At 45.0% G+C, this 27,284-nt stretch overlaps 1 non-coding gene and 1 pseudogene across 1 annotated transcript; both read left to right on the top strand.

Moving 5' to 3' along the window:
- Positions 1–26,825: 26,825 nt before the first annotated feature.
- On the top strand, positions 26,826–26,979 carry LOC136709133 (5.8S ribosomal RNA). Its single transcript, XR_010804446.1, has one exon. It is a non-coding gene; the product is annotated as a 5.8S ribosomal RNA (ribosomal RNA).
- A 259-nt stretch (positions 26,980–27,238) lies between these two features.
- LOC136709134 (28S ribosomal RNA) overlaps positions 27,239–27,284 on the top strand; it is a 5,462-nt pseudogene continuing 5,416 nt past the window's right edge.

Here is a 27,284-nt window from a genome sequence, read left to right as displayed (position 1 = left end):
TGGGTTGTGGTCAGTGTAAACCACTATCGGCACTGAACTTGATCCAACATAAACTTCGAAATGTTGCAAAGCCAACAAAAGAGCTAACGTTTCCTTTTCGATAGTACTATAGTGTAACTGATGTTTGTTGAATTTCTTTGAAAAATAACAAACAGGATGGTCAATGCCTTGGTGATCTTCCTGTAGCAATACAGCCCCTGCACCTGTCCCACTTGCATCTACTTCAAGCTTAAAAGGTATCTCAAAATTTGGTGCAGTTAGGACTGGAGAGTTACATAAAACAGCTTTGACGGCGTCAAAAGCTAACTTACACTCGGGAGACCACATGAATAGCTGTCCCTTTTGAAGTAGAAAAGTTTCTACAAAACGCATGATAAAACCCAGCCATTCCTAAAAATCTCCTTAACTCACGCCGGTTAGTGGGGGCAGGAAAGTCCAAAATGGCAGAAATTTTGGCATGTACAGGCCGGACTTGACCTTGGACAACCTCACGACCCAAGTAAGTCACTACACCTTTAGCAAATTTAATGTAAGGGAAGCATTCTACAACCGACTGAACACTTCTGAAAGAATTTGCAAATGGTCAACCCATTTAGATGAATAAATGACAATATCATCCAAATACGCATCACAATTATTTATACCAACTAATACATGATTCATCAAACGTTGAAAAGTAGCAGGAGCATTTCTAAGTTCAATAGGAAGAACTGTATATTGTAGAAAACTATCAGGAGTTACAAAAGCAGAAATGTCAGAAGCACGCTGGGTTAATGGCACTTGCCAGTAACCTTTTAGTAAATCTAGTTTTGTAACAAATTTTGCAGATCCAACTCTGTCAATACAGTCCTCCATTCTAGGAAGTGGAAACGAATCAGGTGTAGTAATAGACTTAATTCTCCGGTAATCTGTACAAAAACACACTGACCCGTCAGGTTTTGGCACCACTATACATGGAGAACTCCAAGAACTTGTGCTGGGAACAGCAAACCCTGTGTCCATCAAATATTCTACTTCCTTTTGCATCAAACTCCTTTTAGCTGGATTAACCCAATACGCATTTTGTTTAATGGGTCTGTGATTATCAACATCTATGTCATGATGCACAAGGGACGTCTGAGATGGAATATCTGAAAACAAAGATAAGTGACCCTGAATAAGACTTATCACATCCTCACGATCACTCTCAGATAAATGCATTAAGTGTGATGGTAAATCAGCTAAAATCTCTGAATTGGATAAACGTGCAGGCACAAAAGGTACACTACGCAATGTTAACCCATCTTCTTCAGGGTTATATACAAACGGAATAGCAGCAACAGTAGTGGGTTTAGCAGTGGGCAACACTTCACAACTTCCCACAGGACCACGACACACATAGGCCTTTAACATATTGATATGGCAGACGCGACTTTTCCTTTTCCGGTCAGGGGTTTTAACCACATAATCTGTTTCACTAAGTTTGGATTCAATTACGTAGGGACCAGAAAATTTAGCCTGTAAGGCTGAACCAGAGATAGGCAGAAATACTAAAACTTTATCTCCAGGAAGAAATTCACGACACCTTGCTCTTTTGTCAAAATGACGTTTCATTTTAACTTGAGCAGCAGTTAATGAAGCCATAGCTATTTTACAAGCGTTATGCAGACGTTCACGAAACGCACTCACATACTCCAACACATTTTGTTTTTCTGACAACTGCTCAGCACTCAATTGCTCATGGAGCATTCTAAGTGGTCCCCGAACTGTATGTGCGAACACCAACTGTGCAGGACTAAATCCAAGAGATTCAAACAAAAGAAAAGGGACTCCCTCATCCCAATCACGTCCTGATTCAAAGCAGTATTTGCGCAGCATAGATTTTAATGTTTGGTGAAATCGCTCCAATGCCCCTTGTGATTCTGGGTGATAGGCACTAGCTACTTGATGTTTAATTGACATCTCATTAATCACTTGAGAAATCATTAATCATTAATCACTTGGCCTCGGGATAACGAGTAGCAGAACACATTATTGTTAACAAATATTCATGTCCTGCCTTTGTCCTTGGCAATGGACCCACACAATCCAAAATGATTTTCTCGAAAGGCTCCCCCATCACCGGTATTGGATGAAGGGGAGCTGACGGAATTGACTGATAGTGATGACTACTAGTTGGCATACATGACAAGAACGACAGAAATTTGAAACATCACTCTTGAGTCCCGGCGAAAAGAAATGTCTCAAAATACGGTCATAAGTCTTAGTAACTCCTAAATGACCAGAAAATGCATTCTCATGTGCTAGGCTCAAAACAGGACCTCTATAAGCCTCTGGAATGACAATCTGATGGATAGTGTTCCAACCCAAATCAGAGGTTCCTGTAGGTGTCCACTTTCATTTCAAAATTCCCTCACTCACATAATAAGCAACCGCTGATTTATTTATATCCCCCTCCGGAACAGTTTTAGCAAAACACAAGGCTAAAGATGCATCACCTTGCTGAGCTTCAATCAGCTGCTTTCTCCCAATTTTTAACCCTGTCATAATCACTTCCCCAGAAATTTTTTTGTCACCAATTGCTTTTGTCTCCTTCACTACTGGTAGACCTTGAGGTGCCATAAATGTCCCTAAAAGGGGTACCTCTGGAATTTTACGAGCTTGAGCCCTTGTTACCACACAACCAGGGAACAAAGATAAAATTTTTGGATCGATGTCACCAGTTTCAGGCATCACACTCACTTCTGGCAAAGGAAACACTTTTCCTCCAGCCAAATCGTTCCCAAGAATGAGGGAGACACCTGCAACTGGCAACCTATCTCGCACAGCAACCTTTACAAGACCTTTAATTAATCCAGATTTCAAATAAATCGTGTGCAAGGGAACTTGCAGATGACCCATCTCAATACCCCGTACCAAAACAGAAGACCCACAAAACGTCTTTTCGGAGAAGGGCAACACACTTTCTAAAATAAACGACTGAGCAGCCCCTGTATCTCGTAATATTTTAACGGGATGTAAATCATGATCCTGCTCTACAATTGAAACCCACCCATTCAATAAAAAAGGCTTATACCCGTCATCCAGGCAAGGTTTGGAACTTTGCAAAGACGACAAGGCATCCGATTGTGCCAGACCCACACTTTTGAGATGCTGTTTGTTTCTTTTCTTTTGCCAGGCTTTACACTCAGCGATCAAATGTCCAGGTTTACAACAAAAGAAACAAACACGTGTCTCACCATCATTATGACCCTTTTGAAACACTTTAGGTGGTACCTCACATTTAACTGGAGCAACAAACGCAGCATGTGGTAATGTGCAATCCTTTCTTACCACACGGTCAGACCGTACTGGCGATGTAAAAACAGTTTTATGAGTCAACACAAACTCATCTGCATACACCGCTGCATCTGCCAGAGAAAGAACTTTCTTCTCATTTAGATGAACCACAATATTTTCATGAACAGCATTTTTAAAATCCTGCAATAAAATGAGTTCCTGCAACTGTTCAAAACTGGTAACATTAGAGGCACAGAGGTAACAGTAGTGCATACAACTTAATTCGAATTTGTGAAGGTGATGAGTGGAAAACGGCCTTTATTATAACTAGGGGGCATTACGAATACACTGTAATGCCTTTTGGGTTGAAAAATTCACCAGCAGCGTTCCAAGCCATTCTGAATGATGTTTTAAGGGAGATGCTGGGTGTTTACGTAATTGCATATATCAATGATATCCTAATTTACGCCCCTGATAGGGAGAGTCATGTTCAACATGTGAGAAGTGTGCTTACCCATCTCCTGGTACATCAGTTGTATGTGAAGGGTGAGAAGTGTGAATTTCACCTTTCTTCTCTCTCATTCTTAGGTTACATCATCAGCTCTGAAAGGATTGTCATGGATAATCATAAAATGTATGCTATTTTGAACTGGACTACTCCAACCTCCATCAAGAATCTACAGAGGTTCCTAGGGTTTGCAAATTTCTATCACCGTTTTATACAAAATTTTAGCAGCAAGGCCTCACCCTTAACTAATTTGCTGAAGGGTAATACTAAAAGTCTGATTTGGAATACTGAAGCTCAGGAGGCATTTGAGACTTTAAAAGAAATGTTTACAACCGCCCCCAAGACATCTGGACCCTTCTAGTTGAGGTAGATATCTCAGAAGTTGGAGTTGGGGCCATTTTGTCCCAAAGGGCTGGTGAACCTAAAAAACTGCATCCCATAGCTTTTTACTGGCATAAAATGTCTTCTGCTGAACATAATTAAGGTATAAGCGACAGAGAACACCTAGCCATTAAGCTAGCTCTAGAGGAATGGCGCCATTGGCTAGAGGGGGTGTTACACCCTTTTGTGGTGCTAACAGACCACAAAAATCTAGAGTATTTGAAATCGGCCAAAATGCTGAATTCCTGTCAGGCTCGTTGGTTTCCATTTTTCTCTCGTTTTAATTTCTCCATTTCCTATCTCCCGGGCACCCGTAATGTCAAGGCTGACGCCCTCTCTCGGATACACATGCCTTCAGAGTCGGCCACTACTCCCCAACAGGTTTTACCACCGTCGGTTTTGGTTTCCCCTATTAGATGGGAGATTGATGATGAGATAGATCAAGAACTTACTCAGTCTTACGTCAGTCCATCCAGGGGAGACACATACTATGCAACATGTTTTCCAATGTGCTTCGCTTTGTTGCTTCTTGCTCTACTTTCTCTCAGTGTAAAATTCCAAGAACCATCCCCGCTGGCAAACTTATGCCCTTACCAGTCCCATCTCGCCCATGGTCATACATAGCTGTAGATTTACCCTTGTCACAAGGCCACACAGTTGTACTCACCATAATAATAGGTTTATCCCTTTTCCTAACCTCCCTACGGCTTTCCAAACTGCTGAGACTGTTTAACTAGGTCTTTCGTTTCTATGGTATCCCTGAGAATATAGTGTCAGATAGAGGGCCCCAGTTTAGCTCTCGAGTGTGGTCAGCATTTTTTGAGATGTTAGGAGTGAACGTTAGCCTCACGTCAAGGTATCACCCAGAGTCTAATGGTCAGTGCAAGCGTAAATTTCTAAGAATATATTGCTTTGAGAATCAGGCTGACTGGTCCCATTTCTTGCCATGGGCAGAAATTGCTCAGAACTCTCTAACAAGCTCTGTTACTGTTATAACCCCGTTTCAGTGTATTTTAGGATTCCAACCCCCGCTTATGCCCTGGACAGCTTCTCCCTCTGAGGTGCTTGCTGTGGATGATTCTCAGCAGCAAATTGAGGATGCTATCCGCCGTCATAAGAGACAGGCAAATCTCAGTCGGGGGGAAACACCCGTGTATATCCCAGGGGACCGAGTCTGGCTCTCTACCAGGGATTTCAGATTTTCAGAGGGGAGTAAAAAGTTGTTGCCCAAGTTTATTGGTCCATTTAAAGTAATTCGGAGAGGTAGTACCGGTACATGGTTCGCGGACAAAACCCCATTCAAATAAATTGCCGACGGTCGCATAATTGCTACGTGGGATCGTATGACGATATGGGATCCCACCGGCCACTTAGGTAAATGGCTGGCGGGACGTTGGGTACTAACCACATTTGACTTGCTTACTACGGGCAATAGCTTGTTCGTGGGACTCACTAGGGGCATCGTTGCTCCATCCGTGAACTCGCGGCGTCGAATCACCCTCATCCGAAGCGCTCAATTTGTCCCAAGTGCTCTTGAAAATGGATGGAGGCGTCACTATCCCAGTGTACATTTAGTCAACAGTCTCATATACATTGCTCGTGGGATGGGCCCGTCTAGTGACCCTCTGAGTGCCCTTCTGAGACCTCTGGTTTGTCCAGGTGGCCAAAAGAACATGTTTGTGTAGTGACATTTGTTTAGATGAGGTCATGGAATGACCACAAAGCTGGGCAATGGCCAAAACTGCATTTAACATCCCACTTCCAATCTATTTGAATTGAAGCCTATACATTGGAGATGGACAAGGGTCACCAAGTTGCTGACCATTTTTTGCATCCCACTTCCTATCTATTTGAATTGAAGCATATACATTGGAGATGAACAAGGGTCACCAAGTTGCTGACCTCTTTTTGTATCCCACTTCCAATCTATTTGAATTGAAGGCAATAGATTGGAAGTGGGACGCCGGCCACGAAATGGACCGATCCCACTTCCAATCTATTTCAATTGAGGTCGATACATTGGAAGTGGGATGTCGGCCACGGAACTGACCGATCCCACTACCAATCTATGTGAATTGAAGCTGATAGACTGGAAGTAGGCGTCCAGAAAGAAACGAAACATTTTCAGGGAATTTTAATAGAAAACAACACCCTAGGCTCACGCAATTTCACACGCTGTCTTGTGGAGTGTACATGATAAACATATTTAAATTAGGGGTCATTCGGACCTTTCTAAGGGGTGTCCAAAACCCATGTATGACCTTTGAATTGGAATAAATTGGGAGCATTCAAATTTATTCGAAAAAAATTCCCTCCAACTGTCAGTTAGGCCTCTGTTTTTATTCAAATCTTTTCAGGGATTTTACTAGTTTTTTAATGGGATCCCACTTCTAATGTATTTCAGCTATGTCATATAAATGGCTTGTGGGATCCCACAAAACATGTATTTGACTTGGCTGAAATAGATTGGAAGTGGGATCCCACTCCCAATTTATATGACACAGCTTAAATAAACTGGTAGTGGGATCCCACTTCCAATCTATTTCAGTTAAGTCAAATAAATGGGAAGTAGTATCCCATTTCTAATCTATTTCAGCCAAGTCAAATACATCTTTCGTGGGATCCCACTTCCAATTTATTTCAGTCAAGTCAAATAAATTGGAAGTGGGATCCCACTTCCAATCTATTTCAGTCAAGTCAAATAAATTGGAAGTGGGATCCTACTTCCAATTTATTTCAGCCAAGTCAAATACATGTTCGTGGGATCCCACTTCCAATCTATTTCAGCCAAGTCAAATAAATTGGAAGTGGGATCCCACTTCTAATCTATTTTAGCTATGTCATATAAATGGCATGTGGGATCCCACTTCCAATGTATTCTAACCTAGTTAAATACATTGGAAGTGGGATCACACTTCTAATCTATTTCAGCTATGTCATATAAATGGCTAGTGGGATCCCACTTCCAATCTATTTCAGCCAAGTCAAATACATGTTTCGTGGGATCCCACTTCCAATCTATTTCAGCCAAGTCAAATAAATTGGAAGTGGGATCCCACTTCTAATGTTTTCTAACCTAGTTAAATAAATTGGAAGTGGGATCCCACTTCTAATCTATTTCAGCTATGTCATATAAATGGCTAGAGGGATCCCACTTCCAATCTATTTCAGCCAAGTCAAATACATGTTTCGTGGGATCCCACTTCTAATCTATTTCAGCTATGTCATATAAATGGCTAGAGGGATCCCACTTCCAATCTAATTAAGCCAAATCAAATGTATGATTAGTGGGATCCCACTTCTAATTTATTTCAGCTATGCCATAGAAATGGCTTGTGGGATGACAATTCCAACATAAAATTATTATGTGAAATAAATTCCAAATGAGAATATATACATATATCCTATTTTACACATCTGTGGTTAGAGACAGTGTCTCTAACCTTAAACCAACTTAGTCTCCTTATCTTCAAGACAAACAGCCATGAAGAAACTTCATAGAATGATTCAAGCAAAGTAAGGCATAACAAGCTGGCAAGCAAGTTTGCAACTTGTTGCAAATTTCATGGACGGTGTAATTCACATTGCTGAAATAAATGTTTTGTGGGATCCCACTTCCAGTTTATTTGGATCATGTCAAATAAATTGCATTTGGACACCATCCCACTGTCAATTTATTTGACATGGTTCAAATAAATTTGAAGTGGGATCCCACAAGACATTTATTTCAGCTAAGTCACATAAATTGGAAGTGGGATCCCACGAAACATGTATTTGACTTGGCTGAAATAGATTGGAAGTGGGATCCCACTAGCAGTTTATTTAAGCTATGTCATATAAATTGGGAGTGGGTTCCCACTTCCAATCTATTTCAGCCAAGTCAAATAAATTGGTAGTGGGATCCCACTTCCAATCTATTTGACTTGGCTGAAATACATTGGAAGTGGGACAGTCAGATTTCAGCTTTGATAAGATATATGACAAAACAAATAACACCATTATCTACGAATCAGCCTCCTTAATTCAGGGTGTGAGTTTGAATAAGATTGCATGAAGTCAAAAATCTGCCTTAAAAAATCTCAAAGGGGTACCCCTTTGACTTTTTTTGGGTCAACTTTTTGACATATTCCAATCTTCTCCAAAATCATACCATGATGTCAGCTGACCCAGACTTAAAGAGGAGTGGCCTTAATATCATAATATGATATCCGAGAGCTGAGATCTGACTGTCCCACTTCCAATGTATTTCAGCCAAGTCAAATAGATTGGAAGTGGGATCCCACTACCAGCTTATTTACTCTATGTCATATAAATTTGGAGTGGGATCCCACTTCCAATCTATTTGACAGGACTGGAATGAATTGGAATTGGACCGGCATCCCACTTACAATCTATTTGACATGACTGGAATAGACTGGAATTTGACCAGCATCCCACTTACAATCTATTTGCCATGACTAGATTTGGACCAGCATCCCACTTACAATCTATTTGACAGGACTGGAATAAATTGGAATTGGACCAGCATCCAACTTACAGTCTATTTGACATTACTGGAATAGACTGGAATTTGACCAGCATCCCACTTACAATCTATTTACCATGACTAGATTTGGACCAGCATCCCACTTACAATCTATTTGACATGACTGGAATAGACTGGAATTTGACCAGCATCCCACTTACAATCTATTTGACAGGACTGGAATGAATTGGAATTGGACCAGCATCCCACTTACAATCTATTTGACATGACTGGAATAGATTGGAATTTGACCAGCATCCCACTTACAATCTATTTGCCATGACTAGATTTGGACCAGCATCCCACTTACAATCTATTCGACAGGACTGGAATAAATTGGAATTGGACCAGCATCCAACTTACAGTCTATTTGACATGACTGGAATAGACTAGAATTTGACCAGCATCCCACTTACAATCTATTTGACATGACTGGAATAAATTGAAATTGGACCAGCATCCGACTTACAATCTATTTGACATGACTGGAATAAATTGGAATTGGACCAGCATCCCACTTACAATCTATTTCAAATGTGACTGGAATAAATTGGAATTGGACCAGCATCCCACTTCCAATCTATTTCAAATGTGACTGGAATAAATTGGAATTGGACCAGCATCCCACTTCCAATCTATTTAGGTTGGCATCCCACTTCCAATTTATTTGAATGGCATCAAAATAAATTGGATCTGGGACCTCCACCCGCCACCTGGTGCGGGAGGGCCGAACTGCGGCGAAAAGGCATGAACTTTGACAATTTTTAGCTCGGAAACGGGACGCGGCAGAGCTCCGCCGATCGTCACGGTGGATCGCGGGGACCCTCTGAGGGTCCCTGGCCCACCAAAAATTTGTACGCATCGGTGTGCGGGGTCCGCCAAATGGCATCTAATAAGCTGCTCATGGGACGTTGGGGTGCTAACTAGAGTCAATGAGGTAACATATAAACTTCACTTACCCGTTCAGTACCAAGTATCTAATACTTTTCATGTCTCCCTTTTAAAGCCTGTGAACCCCGGTCCGTTGGACGAGTCTATGCCTGACAGCGTGCCTCCACCTCCAGCCAGTATCGAGGGAGGAGAGGTACACTGCAATATCTACAAACCGGATTCCAAAAAAGTTGGGACACTAAACAAATTGTGAATAAAAACTGAATGCAATGATGTGGAGATGGCAAATGTCAATATTTTATTCGTAATAAAACATAGATGACAGATCAAAAGTTTAATCTGAGTAAATGTAAAATTTTAAAGGAAAAATATGTTGATTCAAAATTTCAGTGTCAACAAATCTCTTTTTAAAACAGATGCTCTTGATCTCCGGGCCCTTAAACGTCACTGCACCTCAAATAGGAATGCCACTGTCAAGGAAATAACAGAATGGGCTTAAGAATACTTCCAGAAAGCATTGTCAGTGAACACAATCCACCGCGCCATCCACCGTAGCCAGCTGAAACTCTACAGTGCAAAGAGGAAGCCATTTCTAAGCAAGCTCCACAAGCTCAGATGTTTGCACTGGGCCAGGGGTCTTTTAAAATGAAGTGTGGCAAAATGGAAGACTGTTCTGTGGTCAGATGAGTCACGATTTGAAGTTCTTTATGGAACACTGGGACGCCATGTCATCCGGACCAGAGAGGACAAGGATAACCCAAGTTGTTATCAACGCTCCATTCAGAAGCCTGCATCACTGATGGTATGGGGTTGCATGAGTGCCTGTGGCATGGGCCATGTCTGAAAAGGCACCATTAATACAGAGAACTATGTTCAGGTTCTAGAACAACATATGCTCCCACCTAGACGTCATCTCTTTCAGGGAAGACCTTGCATTTTTCAACATGAAAATGCCAGACCACATTCTGCAGCAATCACAACATCATGGTTACGCAGGAGAAGGATCCGGGTACTGAAATGGCCAGCCTACAGTCCAGATCTTTCACCTATAGAGAACATTTGGCGCATCATAAAAAGGAAGGTGCGACAAAGAAGGCCCAAGGCGATTGAACAGTTAGAGGCCTGTATTAGACATGAATGGGAGAGCATTCCTATTTCTAAACTTGAGAAACTGGTCTCCTCTGTGCCCAGACGTCTGTTGAGTGTTGTCAGAAGAAGGGGGAATTCCACACAGTGGTAAAAAATGGCCTTGTCCCAACTTTTTTGGGATTTGTTGACGCCATGAAATTTTGAAACAACATATTTTTCCCTTAAAATGATACATTCTCTCAGTTTAAACTTCTGATCTGTGATTTGTGTTCTATTCTGAATATAATATTAGATGTTGGCACCTCCACATCATTGCATTCAGTTTTTATTCACAATTTGTTTAGTGTCCCAACATTTTTGGAATCTGGTTTGTAGTAGATTGGGAGGTCTATGGAGGAGGTACAGGCTGGAGATGTGCTGGATCCTGGCCTGAAGGAAGACTTCCACAAACGGCATCCAGAGAAACCTGGCCTCAGACCGAGGGGTCGGCCTCGGAGGCGTGTGAGGAGTCCCTTCGCGGGTTCCTCCAACATTCTTCCCAGAGGGCGCAATCCTAGGAATTCTTCTGATCCACACCATCCCACACCAATTCTTCTGATCCCCACGGGGGCCCATCCGGGGATTGCTGGAGGGGGGAAGCGCGCTCGTCGTCTGCCTCCTCGTCCTTCGGTATCCTCGGACTCCTTGGTGGGGAGTACCTTTCGAGTCTCCCCACCTCTCTATGCACCCTCAAGACAGAGTGGACTTCACTTCCCATGATTCCACTCTGCCTCAAGTTCCTGTCACATGCCCATGGTCAGTCAGTCAGGAGTGGCTTCCCCGTTCATCATACCCTGAGTTCTAATCCATTTCACCTGGTTAACTCAGTTAGTGTGTGTATATTAGGACTGAGTGTTACTTGCTCTGTGAAAAGTATTGCTGTCGGTCGCATTAGGAAATATTGAGCTCCTATCACCGCATTTATATTGTATTTGTACTTCCCGTGTTTTCTTTTGCCTTCTGGGCTATGTTATTGAGACTCTTTGTTCTTGTCCTCGGTTCTCCTGTGTATTGTGTACTGCCTTGTCAAATATTCTTCCCCATCCATCCATTATTCACCGCTTATCCGGGTCCGGGTCGCGGGGGAAGCAGTCGGAGCAAAATAACCCAGACCTCCCTCTCCCCAGCCACTGCCTCCAGCTCCTCCGGGGGTATATCGAGGCGTTCCCAGGCCAGTTGAGACATGTAGTCTCTCCAGCGTGTTCTTGGTCTGCCCCGGGGCCTCCCAGGAGGCATCCGACCCAGATGCCCGAATCACCTCACCTGGCTCCTCTTGACGTGGAGGAGCAGCAGCCCAAGCTCCTAACCCTGTCTCTAAGGGAGAGTCCAGACACCCTGCGGAGAAAACTCATTTCAGCCGCTTGTACCCGCAATCTCGTTCTTTCGGTAAGTACCCAAAGCTCATAGGTGAGGGTTGGGACGTAGATTGAACGGTAAATCGAAAGCTTTGCTTTTCTGCTCAGCTCTCTCTTCACCACAGACAGACCGGTACAGAGCCCGCATTACTGCTGACGCTGCACCAATCCGCCTGTCAATCTCACGCTCCATTTTTCCCTCTCTCGTGAACAAGACCCCGAGGTATTTAAACTCCTCCACTTGAGGCAGGATCTCACTCCCAACCTGGACAGAGCACTCCACCCTTTTCCAACTGAGTACCATTGCCTCAGACTTGGAGGTGCTGATCGTCATCCCTACCGCTTCACACCTGGCTGCAAACTGGTCCAGCTCTTGCTGGACGTCCCGGCTCAATGAAGCCAGCAAGACCACATCATCAAAAAGCAGACATGGAATCCTGAGATCACCAAACCGGACACCTTCTGCCACTTGGCTACGCCGAGAAATTCTGTCCATAAAAATTCCAACCAGTCAGATTTACTGCCAGCCATACGAACAAGACTCCTGCTCTATTTATACAGGGACTGGATGGCTCGCAGCAAAGAGCCCAGTACCCCATACTCCCCGAGCACCCCCCACAGAATACCCAGAGGGACACAGTCGAATGCCTTCTCCAGACCCACAAAACACATGTAGACTGGTTGACCAAACTCCCATCCACCCTTCAGGATCCTAGCGAGGGTAAAGAGCTGGTCCTGTCTTCCATGACCGGGGCGGAATCTGCATTTTTTCTCCTGGATCCAAGGTTCAACTATCAGTCAGATTCTCTTCTCCAGTATCCCCGCATAGACCTTACCGGGGAGGTGAGGGGTGTGATCCCCTATAGTTGGAACACACCCTCTGATCCCCCTTTTTAAAAAGGGGAACCACCACCCCAGTCTGCCTGTCCAGAGGCACTGCCCCCGATGTCCACGCGATGTTGCAAAGACGTGTCAGCCAGGACAGCCCCACAAGATCCAGATCCACCCCCAGGGCCCTACTGCCAAGGAGTTTCCCTACCACCTCGGTTACCTCAGACACAGTGATAGGCAAGCCCCTCAGGGGGCTGCTTCCTCTGCGGAAGACGTGCTGGTGGGATTGAGAATATCCTCGAAGTATTCCTTCCACCGCCTAACGACGTCCCCAGTCGAGGTCAACAGTTCCCCACCCCCACCATATACAGTGTTAGTGGAAAACCACTTTCCCCTTGTGAGTCGCCTGATGGTTTGCCATAAACGATAGGACTCTTTCTTCAGCTTGACAGGCCCCCTCACCTGGGGTGTCCACCACCGAGTGCGGGGATTGCCACCCCGACAGGCACGGACAACCTTGCAGCCACAGCTCTGTTCAGCCGCCTCAACAATGGAGGTGCGGAACACGGCCCACTCAGACTCAATGTCACCAGCCTCGCCCGGGATGCAGTCAAAGCTCTGCCGGATGTGGGAGTTGAAGATCTTTCTGACAGGTTCCTCTGCCAAACATTCCTCAGCACATGTTTGGGCCTGCCAGGTCTCTCCGGCATCCTTCCTCGCCATCTGATCCAACACACCACAAGGTTGTGATCAGTTGACAGCTCAGCGCCTCTCTTCACCCGAGTGTCCAGAACATATGGCCGCAGGTCCGATGATACCCTCTCGTCCACTGGGGTAAACCCCAACGTACAGGTGCTAAGCCGGGTGGCTATGAGTAAGCCCACTCCTGCCTTATGCCTCTCACCCCGAGCAACTCCAGAGTGAAAGAGCATCCAGCCCCTCTCAAGGAGATTGGTTCCAAAGCCCATACTGTGTGTCGAGGTGAGCCCCACTATATCTAGCCGGTACCACTCAACCTCCCGCACCAGTTCAGGCTCTTTTCCCACCAGTGAGGTTACGTTCCATGTTCCAAAAGCCAGTTTCAGTAACCGAGGATTAGAACGCCAGGGCCCCCGACCCTGGCAGCCACCTGATCCATAATACACCAGACCCTGATTACTACCTTTCCCATGGGCCCATGGGAGAGTGGACCCATGTTACTCCTTCGGGTTGAGCCCGGCCGGACCCCATGAGTGAAATTCCGGCCACCAGGCGCTCGCCAAGGAGCCCCTCCCCCCAGGCCTGGCTCCAGGGTGAGGCCCTGGTAACCCTACGCCGGGCAAGGGAGGCTGTGTCCCTGTTCTTAACATATTCATCCTTGTCTTTATGGATCACTCTTTGTCTGGCCCATCACCTAGGACCAATTTGCCTTGGGAGACCCTACCAGGGGCTATTGCCCCCGACAACATAGCTCCTAGGCTCACGCAGGCACGCAAACCCCTCTACCACGTTAAGGTGGTGATCCAAGGAGGAGGTTCTTCCCCGTGTCAATAAAATCCTAGTTTCATCTACAAGCATCTGCCACGTTCCGTTTTCGTAACAAATATTCCCAATTTTCAATTTCACTAGGTTGCCAATCAGTGAATGTTAAATAAGATAAAATGAAATTTGACATGTCTTTTCAATGTTTATTTTTTCCCTTTGCTAAGGAAATGTGAGGTACCGCCCCTCTAAACCATTGACTCTGATCTGAGGTTAAACTTACTGCGCAGCCCATCCATTGCTCTCCAGCAAATAGGGTGGTTGCAGAGACTGTAGTGGAGTATGGATCAAATCAATAAATGAAAGTTTCTGAGTGAGGAACTCTCCACTCTAACAAGGATTTTGTTTGGAACAGAACCCCACATTCCACAGGATTGTGTGTGTGCATACAGACTCTGCTTCCCACACACACACACGCACACACCTAAGGTCTGCATCAAAGGACGCCTGGCTACGACCCACCCTCTAAAGATAACAAACCCAGTTTATGATGCTCTTAGGCAAAGAGAAGATCAAACAAAGTGGTGAAAACCGGAATTAAAAAGGACTCTTTATGACGAGCGGCGTCAAGATGGCAAATTTTATCTCCTGCAGAAATCAACAGATGGCTAATGGGACTGAACTCGGTTTGAACTCCTGTTAACCCATCCGCACAGGACGAACAGCATGGACCAACAGCGACCCCAAGTGGACGTTTGCGAAATCGTGTTTCGCCCTACTGACTCCTAAATGCATACCGAGCGCAACGAGTGTTTATGAACATGTTTTATGCAAATCTGTATTAATGTCAACCCCTTTTGTTGTCCTCAGATGAACGTCTACCAACCAATGAAGTGATGTGTATTACTGTTTCAATCATGAAAGTAAGTTTCTGTCTCTGATTAAGATAACGAATTAGTATCTTCTAGCATAATATTGTAGTGGGATGTAATCATTAAATACCCAAGATATATATATATATGTAGATGTTTGATATTAATAATCCAGGACACTCATTGTGCTATATCACAAACATGTATAAGTAATTTTTGTGTATACGTGAATCTTTCCTCTCTCTCTCTGACTTCCGATCTTGCTCTCTTAAGCTTCCGCTCTTGGTCTCTCAAGCTTCCGCCTTACTCTCTCTAACTTCCGACCTCTCTCTAGTTTCTAACTGCTCTTACGCTCTCAACTCTCTCTCGGCCGTTTTCGGAGACATCCTCACGTCGCGCTCAACCTCTCCAAGCGCGACGCTCGTCTTCTCCCTTACGCCGACGAAACAAAGACTCTAAAGGACCTCACTCAGCTCCAGGGGATGCCTTGCGCCAGCTAGCAGTGTGATATAAAAACTACAAGTAACGTTGAGTAACTCTAAATAATCCTTTGTTCTTTTTATTGTGCTTATGTTTGACCGCCCACTCTAAGTTTAATCTCACGACTGATCAAAGCAGATGAAACTTATTTTGGCCAGAATAAGATATCACCCTTGAGATTAGTCGATAGCGGATACATTAGCGTTATAAGCTGACTGCAGTCCTCCGTGAAGGGAAACTCCCGACTGACGTCACCCCGTCTAAGGCCAAGAGTGTCTGACTCAACCTGGAAGGAATCCCCTTTCCAGTGAGCCTACCTTCAATGACGCGGGGAGGATAAGAAGCAAAAACCCGGAGCACGGAGATTAAAACCGCGGGACTCGACGGCTCGGTGAAAACGGCAAAAGAGTAAGCAAGCAAAACTTTACTCACTTTTCAGAAGCTGATGCCTAATTACGTCTCTTATCGTCTCTTAAGTCATATCGCCTAGCCTACCTTTAGATTCTAATTAGTTTGACCTGCGTTGATCCAGTGAGAATTCCTAAGATTGTGCCATGTTAAGTAAATATTCTTTTTCATTTTAATAAAATATTTCCATTATTTGAAATAACAGTGTGTGGAGTCTGTTCATTAAAAGTCTGAAGATCCTGAAGAACTCACGTAGCTAGGACATTATTCATTCTCTAACTACTTTTTAATGTTTTAATTATTTAAGTCAATCATAAAATTTTAATTATTATCATTAATCAAACATCAGTAATCACAAGAGCTTGAATAAGGTCAAACACTACAAACACAATATATAAATATATATAATATATGTATCACGGTGTATACACAACATACACTACAAGACTAACACACTGTCTCTACCTTGGAACACACACATGATATGTTCCATATCAACAGGCCAGGTTTCCACACTAGCAGTGTAAATCCCCTGACATTTTTGACATTATAATTATTAAATATTGCCCATAAATGATTTAAAAAGGGTAACCATAGGTACACCGGAAACACTGGAGGCGAAACAACAATACTTAGAGGAAAGAAAGGACAAGGCTTGGGGAGAAAAACGAAATGACATGACTAGAAATGAGAATGACACAAACCGACATGACTTTGGAAACAAAACGAAACGACTAGGAAACAAAAAAACACTGACTTGAAAACAAAACAATACAAAACAAAGAAACAACACGACATGACTTGGAAAGACAACGAAACGACTTGACTGGGTAACAAACAATACAAATGAACGACAACAGGAAGTGAGGGAAGGGGACTTAAATACACGAACAGACGAGACACACCTGAAACAGATAACGAGGGTGACGAACAAGGAGGCAGAACAAAGGCAGAGACAGAAAACAACAACAAACATAGCCATGTGCTCGCTCTCAGCACATGGCCGGAAAAACAGACATGACGAGGGCGTGACAGATGCCCCCCCCACCCCCGAACGCTTAACTCCTGGGGCGCGTACTCCTAAACCTCCCAGGAGCTGGCACAGGAGAGGGCACGGAAAACAAAACCACGGAGGACAAGACTCAAGACAAGACAGGAACAGACACAGGAACTGGGGACACGACAGGACCGGATATATGAGACGGGACATGGGACATGACAGGAGACTGACAAAGGGGGGCAACAAGAGACTGAACAAGAGACTGGAACGGACTGGACAGGACGGGAGTGGACACATGAGACTTGACTGGAGAGACTGGGGTTGCACATTGGACAGGAACTGTGACAAGACAGGGGACTAAACAGGTTTGGGGACTGAACACTGGACGGATACGGGGACTGGACATGAGGCAGGACAGGTGACAGGACTGGGTGCTGGGAATGGACAGGAGACTGGACTTGAGACAGGACAGAGGATTGAAAAGGGGGCTGGATTGGAGACGGGACTTGAGACTGGACAGAGGGTTGAAACAGGGACTGGACCGGACTAACAGGGGACTGGACATGAGACAGGACAGAGGGTTGAAATGGGGCCTGGACAGGACTAACAGGGGACTGGACAGGACTTGGCAGGGGAACAGGGACCAGAACATTTACGGGAACAGACACAAACACAGTGACAGGGACTGGGACAGAGACAAAAGTAGACACAGGTACAGGGACATGGAGAGAGACAGGGACCAGAACAGGGAGAGACACGGGAACCAAAACAACTGGGGAATGCCCAGGACTGGCAATAGTCTGTGGAGGAGTCTGAGGAACCAGCCTGGGCACAGTTCTGGGGATTCTACCTATGGACTCGACCAGGAGCGGCCGCGGCCACAGTCACGGCTGCAGAAGCCACTTTAGCTACTGAAGTAAATTGCACTGGATGAACAAAATAAGAAAGTAATTATATACTGTGGGCATACTTTCCATGATTTCATTAATTCAGCCAACTCAATTTATTTTGAGTGTATGTCCACTTGATATCAGTGTTGGCAAATGTGCTCCTTATGACAGGTGATGCCTTTTGGAATAAGCATTTATAACTGTTTATGTATGTTTGTGTCAGATGTCATGATGGTATCATGTAGCCTTCAAAACAGTGTCCTAGAATAAAGTGTTAGGAAAGACTCTCTGTTCTATAAGTGTTGGAATACAATTTTGATTTATCTACTAAAATTAAAAAGTTAGGAAAAAATAAAACACTCTTTCAAAAAAAATTGTTGCTCTGAGAAGAAATCAACCAACAGGAATAAAACTTGGTGGGTAGGTTTGATTTTATTGGACATGTGACATAAACAAGGATGGGCTTTATCCCTGTACCTGTAAATATATACTGTTGTCTCTTTGCTCATGGCCCAAACCTTTTTTGAACACACAAGCTGGTGTGCTTTTCCAATGTGACAAGGCTTGTCCGCATGCTGCAGCCATCTCATGAGCTGAACACATGACTGAGCCACAAACATGAACACATGAAGACGTGATGATTTAGTAATGCTTAACAGTCTTGTTCTATTAGGCACTGGCTGGCCAGTCAGTGTTTACCGCCATTTATCTGATGACTAACATGAAGACCTGTATGAACATCATGAAAAAACTCATATAACATGATATTTGTACCTTAATTAAGGCATGCATTACTTGCTTACTTACATGCATATTCATGATGACTTCAGGTGGACCTTCAGGGATGAATAAATACTTACTCATAAAATAATGCATTTATTAATGCAATTTCATGTGCCATTATTGTAAATTGGTACCATAGAATTTATTTTCATTTATTTATTGTCTGTAACTGCTTATCCAGTTGAGGGTCGTGGTAGGTCCGGAGCCTACCTGGAATCATTGGGCACAATGCAAGAACACACCCTGGAAGGGCACAAGTCCTTCACAGGGTAACACACATTCAACCTCACACTCACACTTATGGACACTTCTGAGTCAACAATCCACCTATTAACATGTGTTTTTGGACCGTGGGAGGAAACCAGATCACCTGGTGGAAACCAACGTGGACATTGGGAAAACTACTCACAGCCACCCAGAGCAGGACTTGAACTCACAACTTCCATGCACATGGAGCTGTGTGACTGAGATCTGCTGAGCCACCGTGCAGCCAAAAATGTAATTATTAATATCGAAATTAAAATTTTCACTAGTGAAAATTACATTTCTGAAATCAACAACTTATTTTTACTAGTAAATTAAATGTCTGATTAGTATTATTATTAGTAAGATTTCAATTATTACAAGTAGAACTGGCTTGTTTTTATTAGTGACAATTATATTTTCACATGGAAATTGAATCTTTGATTGAATTGAATCAAGGAAAAATTATTAAAATTGAAAATGGCTTTTTTTCCTAGTGAGAATTTTAAACCAATTTTGGGCTTATTTTTCCATAAAGTTGCTTACAAATATTAACTGCAGGTTGCGTCTTCCCTCCTACTCTTCCCCTCACACATCAAGACTAATTATAATAACACCAGTCAATGCTCCATTAATGAGAAATGTTCAAAAGTTTTGTAGTGGAGATGAACAGATTAATTTTAATAAAAGATATTATACTTTTTGAGGACTTAATATGCCAAAGTTATCTTATTATGCGGAAAGACCTCTCTTAGTTCAGAGACATCTCCAGAGACGCCAGATAGAATTTCAGATAACAAAGAGCAGGCTCATAAACCTTTCCAAGGACCCTTTTTTATGACCCCAGGACACCCAGGGTCAAGAAAAGAATCTTTCCAAAATGCAGAGACACACACAGACCCACCTTTATTCCATGACCTCTTACACCTTTTTAAAGACTGTTAACTCTTAACTCTAAAACTCAAACCTCCCAAAGTTCTTACATGGAAAACAAGTTGTATATGGGCACAACTTTTTGAAATTAATTCCATTTAGACAATCAAACCGGGTGGAATTAATTTACATGTTTAAAGTCAATTTTTGTTTTATATGAATTTATGTAGAGCCAAGGTAGCCACATAATATGTGTGTAGTTGGTTAATAATTATGTAGAACATGGTTGTCTTAATGATATTACTTTGTGTTAACGTCTAATCTTTTATATTGCAAAAGTATAATTCAAAATCTTGGATATTCATTCAAAGGAGGTCTTCAAGCCTTTGCCTTGTCCAGGGTCATAAATTTTATGTGATGCCACTACCAAGGTACAGGAAACAGCCAATCAGGAGCAAGAAATGCTCCAATTCTCCCTCATTGAGGACGAATCAGGTATTTGGGCGGGTTTTCTAAACTCTGGTAAAAGCCAGTCACACACCATACTTGCAGGCTCTCTCTCTTTTAACACTCCTCTGAGACACACTCTTCGAGAGGAAGACGTTTTTCTGAAGATCATCTCTCTCATGATTCCAGCAGACAATGCTTCTCAGATGGGGTAGTCAGAGAGCTCTCCTGCGCTACAGATGTCTCCTGGAAACCTTAGACCTCTGACCCTAAAAAGGACGACAACGCCTCCGGACCAACAACGAAAGGCTGCACGCACCCTCAGAATTACCTTCTGAGATGAGGCCCCAGGAGAGACCTGCTTGGACTGTCTCTCACAAGGCGGCAGATCAACAATGACGAAGAATCCCCACGGAGACCTTCAGAACGCCACCAGCTCCGACAGCTGCGCCTGAAAGCCTCGGGAGAAAAGAAATGCCCACGGCTGCAATCTACAAGGCCCGTGTCTGCAATTCTCCAGGAAGTCGTGCCGGAAAGCTCGTCAGCGACATGCTCCCTGTCCATCTCCGGATAAGTAAGGTCACATGGTCTCATGCCTCTCATGGCTCATGGGTTGATACTAAAATGCTTGCTGGGATAAACAATAGCCTTTCTTAGAACTTAGGGTAATAATTATAATAGAGAAGTTCCCTCATATATTTATCTCTCTGTTCCCTCATGTATAGTGATAATCCATTTCATTGTATGAATGTATAATCAATATTCATGATTCTATTTTACAATTAATAAACCAGTTGTGTGATAAAACTAATCCTTGGTTATTTGTGTGTGCACCTTTCTTGTATGGAATTATAACTTCTAGTTCAGATTCAATTTCAGAGTCAAGAACCCACGGCGGGTCAATGAGCATAATTCATTAATAATAGTTAATTCTAGCTAATTCTGCTGTATAATATGTGAAGATGGCCTTCTTGTCTAAGCTAAATTTAAGATAGGTAAGGACACTAAATATTAGTTAATGGCTCTCAAACATGGAGCTTAGCAAAATAAATTAAACAATTAATTATTAATAAAATAATAATGAATTATCATTGACTTCGCTATGTAGTGCTTATGCCACCGCAATGTGTGCATACTATTTCCACTACAGTTTTATTTATTTACTGGGTGAAATATAGAAAAAATACAATGTTGGGAAAGAGACTGGAAGATATTCTTGGGCAAGCCCAAAAAAGGCAACTACACTTTAGAATCAAGCTCAAAAAAGCAACCCACAACTACCAAAATGTGTAAGATTTCATTTGTCACTTATGAAAATTTTATTTCTGATATCATGAATTTAATATTTACTAGTAAATATTAAATTATTGATATCAGCAATAAAATTTTCACTAGTAAAAGTTACAGTTCTGATGTCAAAAACAAAATTTTTACTAGTGAAAATTTAATTCTTACAATTAAAAGTCTTACTACTTCTAATTAAATCCTTACTAATGATAATTCAAGAGTTTACCCATTCATTTTAATGGTTGAAACATTTTTACTATTAAAAAAAAATCAATACTTGATATCTAAAATTTTATTTTCACTAGTAAAATTTAGATTTTTTGATATAAAGAATTGATTTCTTACTAGTGAAAATTAAATTTTGTTTTCAATATATTTTTACTAGCAAGAATTACATTTTTAATAGTACAAATTGTGTGAATTCATACAAGCATTCATTCATTTTTACTTTTAGAATTATTTAGGTAAAATCTATATTATTACATGTGAAATGTAAATGTTTTACTAGTTGTAATTGAATTATGTGTAAAAATAAAATTTTTAGTAGCAAAAATTCAATTATTTATAGCAAAAATTCTATTTTTATATGTGAAAAACTTTTTATATCAAGAAATAAATTGTTACTAGTGAGAATTTAATTTTGGATATCAAGAATTGAATTTTTTACTAGTAAAAATGTTCCCCCACTAAAATGAATGGGGAAACTCTTGAATTATCACTAGTAAAAAATTAATTAGTAAGTAAGACTAGTAAGAATTTTAATTGTTGGTATCAGAAATTTTATTTTCACTAATAAATATTCAATTCCTGATATTAGAAATTATGGGGCGTTTGTCTTTCTCGGTCGCGTTCGATGTCACCCGTCCGGGCTTATGGACCAGTAAGATCATTGAGACGGATAGCATATTACTGACGAAATTAGTCCCGGTTTCCAACCCAGGTGCCAGGCAGAGCGATGGGGAGTGGTCCCCAAGGTCCGTGGGGCCTGTCAGTGGGGTCACTGTCATAAATCCGAGTGGTTTCCACTCGGTCCGCCTCGACCGGGTACCTTTAAGGTCGAGTCCCAACCCCGGATCTCGTATCACGGCCTGTGGGTCTATAGGCCACTGACCATCTGCCCACTTGTGGGGTGGGTGGAACGGGCCGCCCCGTCGATTGTGTTAACCCGGTTAAGCCCGTTTCCACCCCGATGATTCGTTCGATGTATGCCTGGGAAGGTAAAACATTCCTGGGCATGGGGGGGTCGAGCGTATGAGGGGCTTCCCCGTCCCGAAAAAGTCGTTTTCCAACCGATGATTCGTTCGATATACCTGCCCGGGGAGGGTCAACTTCCCTGGGCATCGGGGGGTCGAACGTATGAGGATTTTCCCCTTTTTAAACCCATAAATTTGCCCGTGCCTTTTTAAACCCATAAATTTGCCCGTGCGCGAGTCGACGGGGCCGCGTAAGCCCCGAGGCGTTGGCCGGCGGTTATCCGCCGGTCGGTGGGATCTCCCGACCTTTCCCCTCCTTTAAGCGGGACGTGGGAGCGCACCACCGGGCCCCAGCTGGAAACGGCTGGAAGCAAAGAGCGCATTAGAGGTGACACGGATCGGTCTTCCACAGGCTGGAAGTTTGCATGGTCGGCCTACGGATCGACCCTTCGTCTTCTTAAATGCAGACTTCTGTAGGCTTCGGGGGCAAACTGTAAACCTATGCCGACCTCCTCGCACTTTGAGGGGGCCAGGATTCTCTTCCATTCTCTTCCCTTAACGGCCGACCTTTACGACCGTTTGAGCTCGGTATACGCGGAGCACCATGGGCAGGCTTCTAAGCCGAAATACCGTGCTTAGAACGATCCTCCCCGCCTTGTGCTCCCAGCCTCCATGGCCCGTGGATGCCCGTAAGAGGCATCCACTTGTCCAGAATTGTTCCGAGGGGGACTTGGTCGGTCGGTTCAACGTCCGCGTCGGTGGTGCCTTAGAGTCGGGATCCGTTTGAGGGAAGGACCCCCCCCCTAGCCTGCACCGTCCGGGCGAGAATCATACGTTTTCCAAGTTGCGGAGCCGATTGCAGCATTCGATCCTCTTCGCTGGTGTCCCTTGAGATTATTCTCACTGTCACCATGCGCCCCCTCTCTTTCCTCAGCCAGGGTTTGAGATCCAGGGGGATCGGTCTGGTTAATCCTGCCACTATCATATGCTTGTCTCAAAGATTAAGCCATGCAAGTCTAAGTACACACGGTTTAGTACAGTGAAACTGCGAATGGATCATTAAATCAGTTATGGTTCCTTTGATCGCTCCACACATTACTTGGTATAACTGTGGTAATTCCAGAGCTAATACATGCAAACGAAGCGTTGGACGGGTTCTGGAGGTCGGCGTGAAAGATTCTCCCGGCCCCTGCCCCCCACGTGTATTTATCAGAAACAAAAAAACCTCCCGGCTCCGGTTGGGTCACTTTGGTGACTCTAGATAACCTTTGGCCGATCGTTAAGCCCTCCGGGGCGGCGACGTATCATTCGAGTGTCTGCCCTATCAATTTTCGACTTTCGGCTACGGGCCTACCATGGTGACCATGGATAACGGGGAATCTGGGTTCGATTCCGGAGAGGGAGCCTGAGAAACGGCTACCACATCCAAGGAAGGCAGCAGGCGCGCAAATTACCCATTCCCGACACGAGGAGGTAGTGACGAAAAATATCGATGCGGGTCCTATGATCCTGTGGAGCGTAACCGAAATGAACTCAATCTACATCCGTGAGTGAGAACCCATTGGAGGGCAAGTCTGGTGCCAACAGCCGCGGTAATTCCAGCTCCAATAGCGTATGCTAAGATTGCTGCAGTTAAAAAGCTCGTAGTTGGATTTGGGGACTGGTCTCGGATCCCCTGGACTGTCCGGATGGCTGGGAAGCTCCTTCGGGGGTGACTCTCTGTCTCTGGATGGGTTGTGAGACCTGGTCCCTACCACCGATGTCCTCTGCTCGCAGGCCTCGGAGAAGCCCTTAGCTGGGTACTTCACTGCGGTGCACGGTGGGTTGGAGGGTCCGGAGCGTTTACTTTGAACAAAGCAGAGTGCTCAAAGCAGGCCGACACGTGCCATGACTGACTGAGCTAGGAATAATGGAATAGGGCCCTCCGCGGGGCATCGGGGTCTCTCTTTCCGTAGGGCTAGTCGTACCGGAGTGGGGCTCCGGGGCTTTCACAGTCCTATTTAGTGGGTTTTAAGGACAGAGGGCAATGATTAAGAGGGACGGCCGGGGGCATTCGTACCACACCGACAGAGGTGAAATTCGTTGACCGGTGTGGGACGGGCGAAAGCGAAGGCATTTGCCAAGAATGTTTTTGGTATGGTTGCAAAGCTGAAACTTAAAGGAATTGACGGAAGGGAACCACAAGGAGTGGAACTTGCGGCTTAATTTGACTCAACACGGGGAAACTCACCCGGCCCGGACACGGTAAGGATTGACAGATTGATGGCTCTTTCTTGATTCTGTGGGTGGTGGTGCATGGCCGTTGGTAGTTCGTGGAGCGATTTGTCTGGTTAAATCCGATAACGGACGAGACCCTGTGCCTGTGCCTTAAAAAGTTACACGGCCCTCCCTGGGTCCCTGTGGGGGCAGGCGGCCCGAGGGGTCAGCGGTCGGTGGCCGAACTTCTTAGAGCGATCCGGGGCGAGGCAAAGCCATATGAGATTCGGGGAAATAACAGGTCTGTGATGCTCTTAGACGCCCGGGGCCGCACGTGAGTTACACTGGCTGGTTCAGCGTGTGCATCCATCCTATGCCGAAAGGCCTGGGCAATCCTATGAACTCCTTCCCCGCTGGTGATAGGGGATTGTAACTTTTCCCCTTGAACGAGGAATTCCAATAGTCGCGGGTCACCAGCCCGCGTCGATTAAGTCCCTGCCCTTTGTACACACTGCCCGTCGCTACTACCGATTGGATGGCCTGGTGAGGTCCTTGGACCGTCCCCAAGGTGCCTCTTTACCGGGGGGTTGCCTTGTTGAGGTGGGAAGTTGATCGAACCTGGGCATCTAGAGGGAGTAAATGTCGTAACAAGGTTTTCGTAGGGGAACCTGCGAAAGGATCATTAACGGTGACCTGGCCATGGTGGGTGCCCGCCCTCCATGCCAGTAGCCACTCTGTCTTTAAGCAAGGCCAAATCCCCCTGGTGGGTACCTTAAAGGTATGGACCCCAGACACCTCGTACCTTTCGTCGTCGGCTAACGTGAGTCTCCCTCCGGGGGGGACGGAGCGGGCCGACCTCAGAACTCGGGGTTATGGGAGGACCGCCTTTGGGTGCATAGGTTGCCAGCCACCACCCCGCTCGCGGGGGTCTCGAGTGGTAACAGAGCTGCCCGCCGGTTGTTAAACCAAACCATTGATCGTTAAAGGCTTTAATTCTGCATGTGCCAGTCAAAGGGGCTAATGCAACCCCCAGGGCGTTGGCTGGTGTTCGCTGGCCTTGTTGGGATCTTCCGTAACCCCCAGGGGACGGGAGCGCACAACGGGCGAAACTCTTTCCCTCTCGGGTTAGAGCGGAGCTTAAGAGCGCATGCAGGGATCGGGAGGTGTATATTGGCACCTCCCTGGGCTTCGCGAAAGACGGACCGTATAAATAGTCTGAGACCCGTGCGCGTGTTGAAGGGGCTGATGAGCCCCGGATGCGGAACACAGGTGGGATCTCCACCCAGCCTCACCCTCCATGGGGACTTGGGAGCGCACCACCCTCCGGGGGGAGAGCATGGCTGGAGCGCACACCGGGTACAAACTTTAGACCGGGACCCGTACGCAAGCTAAGGCAAACTTACCCCAATGGCCGTGCGCGAGTTGCCCAGAGAAACCCCCCGAGGCGTGGACCGGCGCAACGCCGGTCTTAGTGGGATCTTTCAGATTTCCCCCTTGCTGGGGACTGGGGAAGCGAACCAACGGGCCTCGCTGGAAACAGCGAGGTTAAGAGCCCACACTAGCCATCTACACCCTCGGGTGTCTTGGTCTCCTAACACGTAAAAGGGAAGGTTGGGCACCACCGAGGCGATCCATCTGGATGCCAAGCCGGGTTTAATGACCCCCAGCCCGGGGTCACCCGACCATAAAACTCCCTTTGTTCATGAATCCCTTCCATCTCATCCAAGGGACGTGAACGTAACCTAAACCCTTAAATTCTGTTGTTCAAAAGGCTTTAACCCAAAGTCCCGTCCGTAAGGGCGGGCAAAATGATACAACTCTTAGCGGTGGATCACTTGGCTCGTGCATCGATGAAGAACGCGGTAAACTGCGTTAAATAATGTGAAATGCGGAACACAGATCATCGATATTTCGAACGCACATTGCGGCCGCGGGGGTCCATCCCGCGGCCACGCCTGTCTGAGGGTCGCTTTACCCATCGATCGGTCTTCCCAGACCGCGGCTGGAAGTTCGCAGGGCCTCCACCTCGGACGGCCCTTCGTCTTCCTAAACCCAGACTCGGTTCTTAAACCACCGTGTGGCGAGAGCTCCGGACGTAGGGAGAGCCATTAGGTCCGGGTCCCATCCGTCATCGTCTCTCCCCGCTGGGCTTCCCGCCGTTGGAAGGTGGGCACCGTAATACGGCGAGCGGCCGGGGGGTTCGCGCCCCGCAAAACAGCCTCGTAGCGCGACCTCAGATCAGACGAGACAACCCGCTGAACTTAAGCATATCAG

Source organism: Hoplias malabaricus, chromosome 10 (genome assembly GCF_029633855.1).
Source record: "Hoplias malabaricus isolate fHopMal1 chromosome 10, fHopMal1.hap1, whole genome shotgun sequence".
Lineage (NCBI taxonomy): Eukaryota > Metazoa > Chordata > Actinopteri > Characiformes > Erythrinidae > Hoplias > Hoplias malabaricus.
Note: the sequence above shows the minus strand (reverse complement) of the source record. Positions and strands in the feature narration are given on the sequence as shown.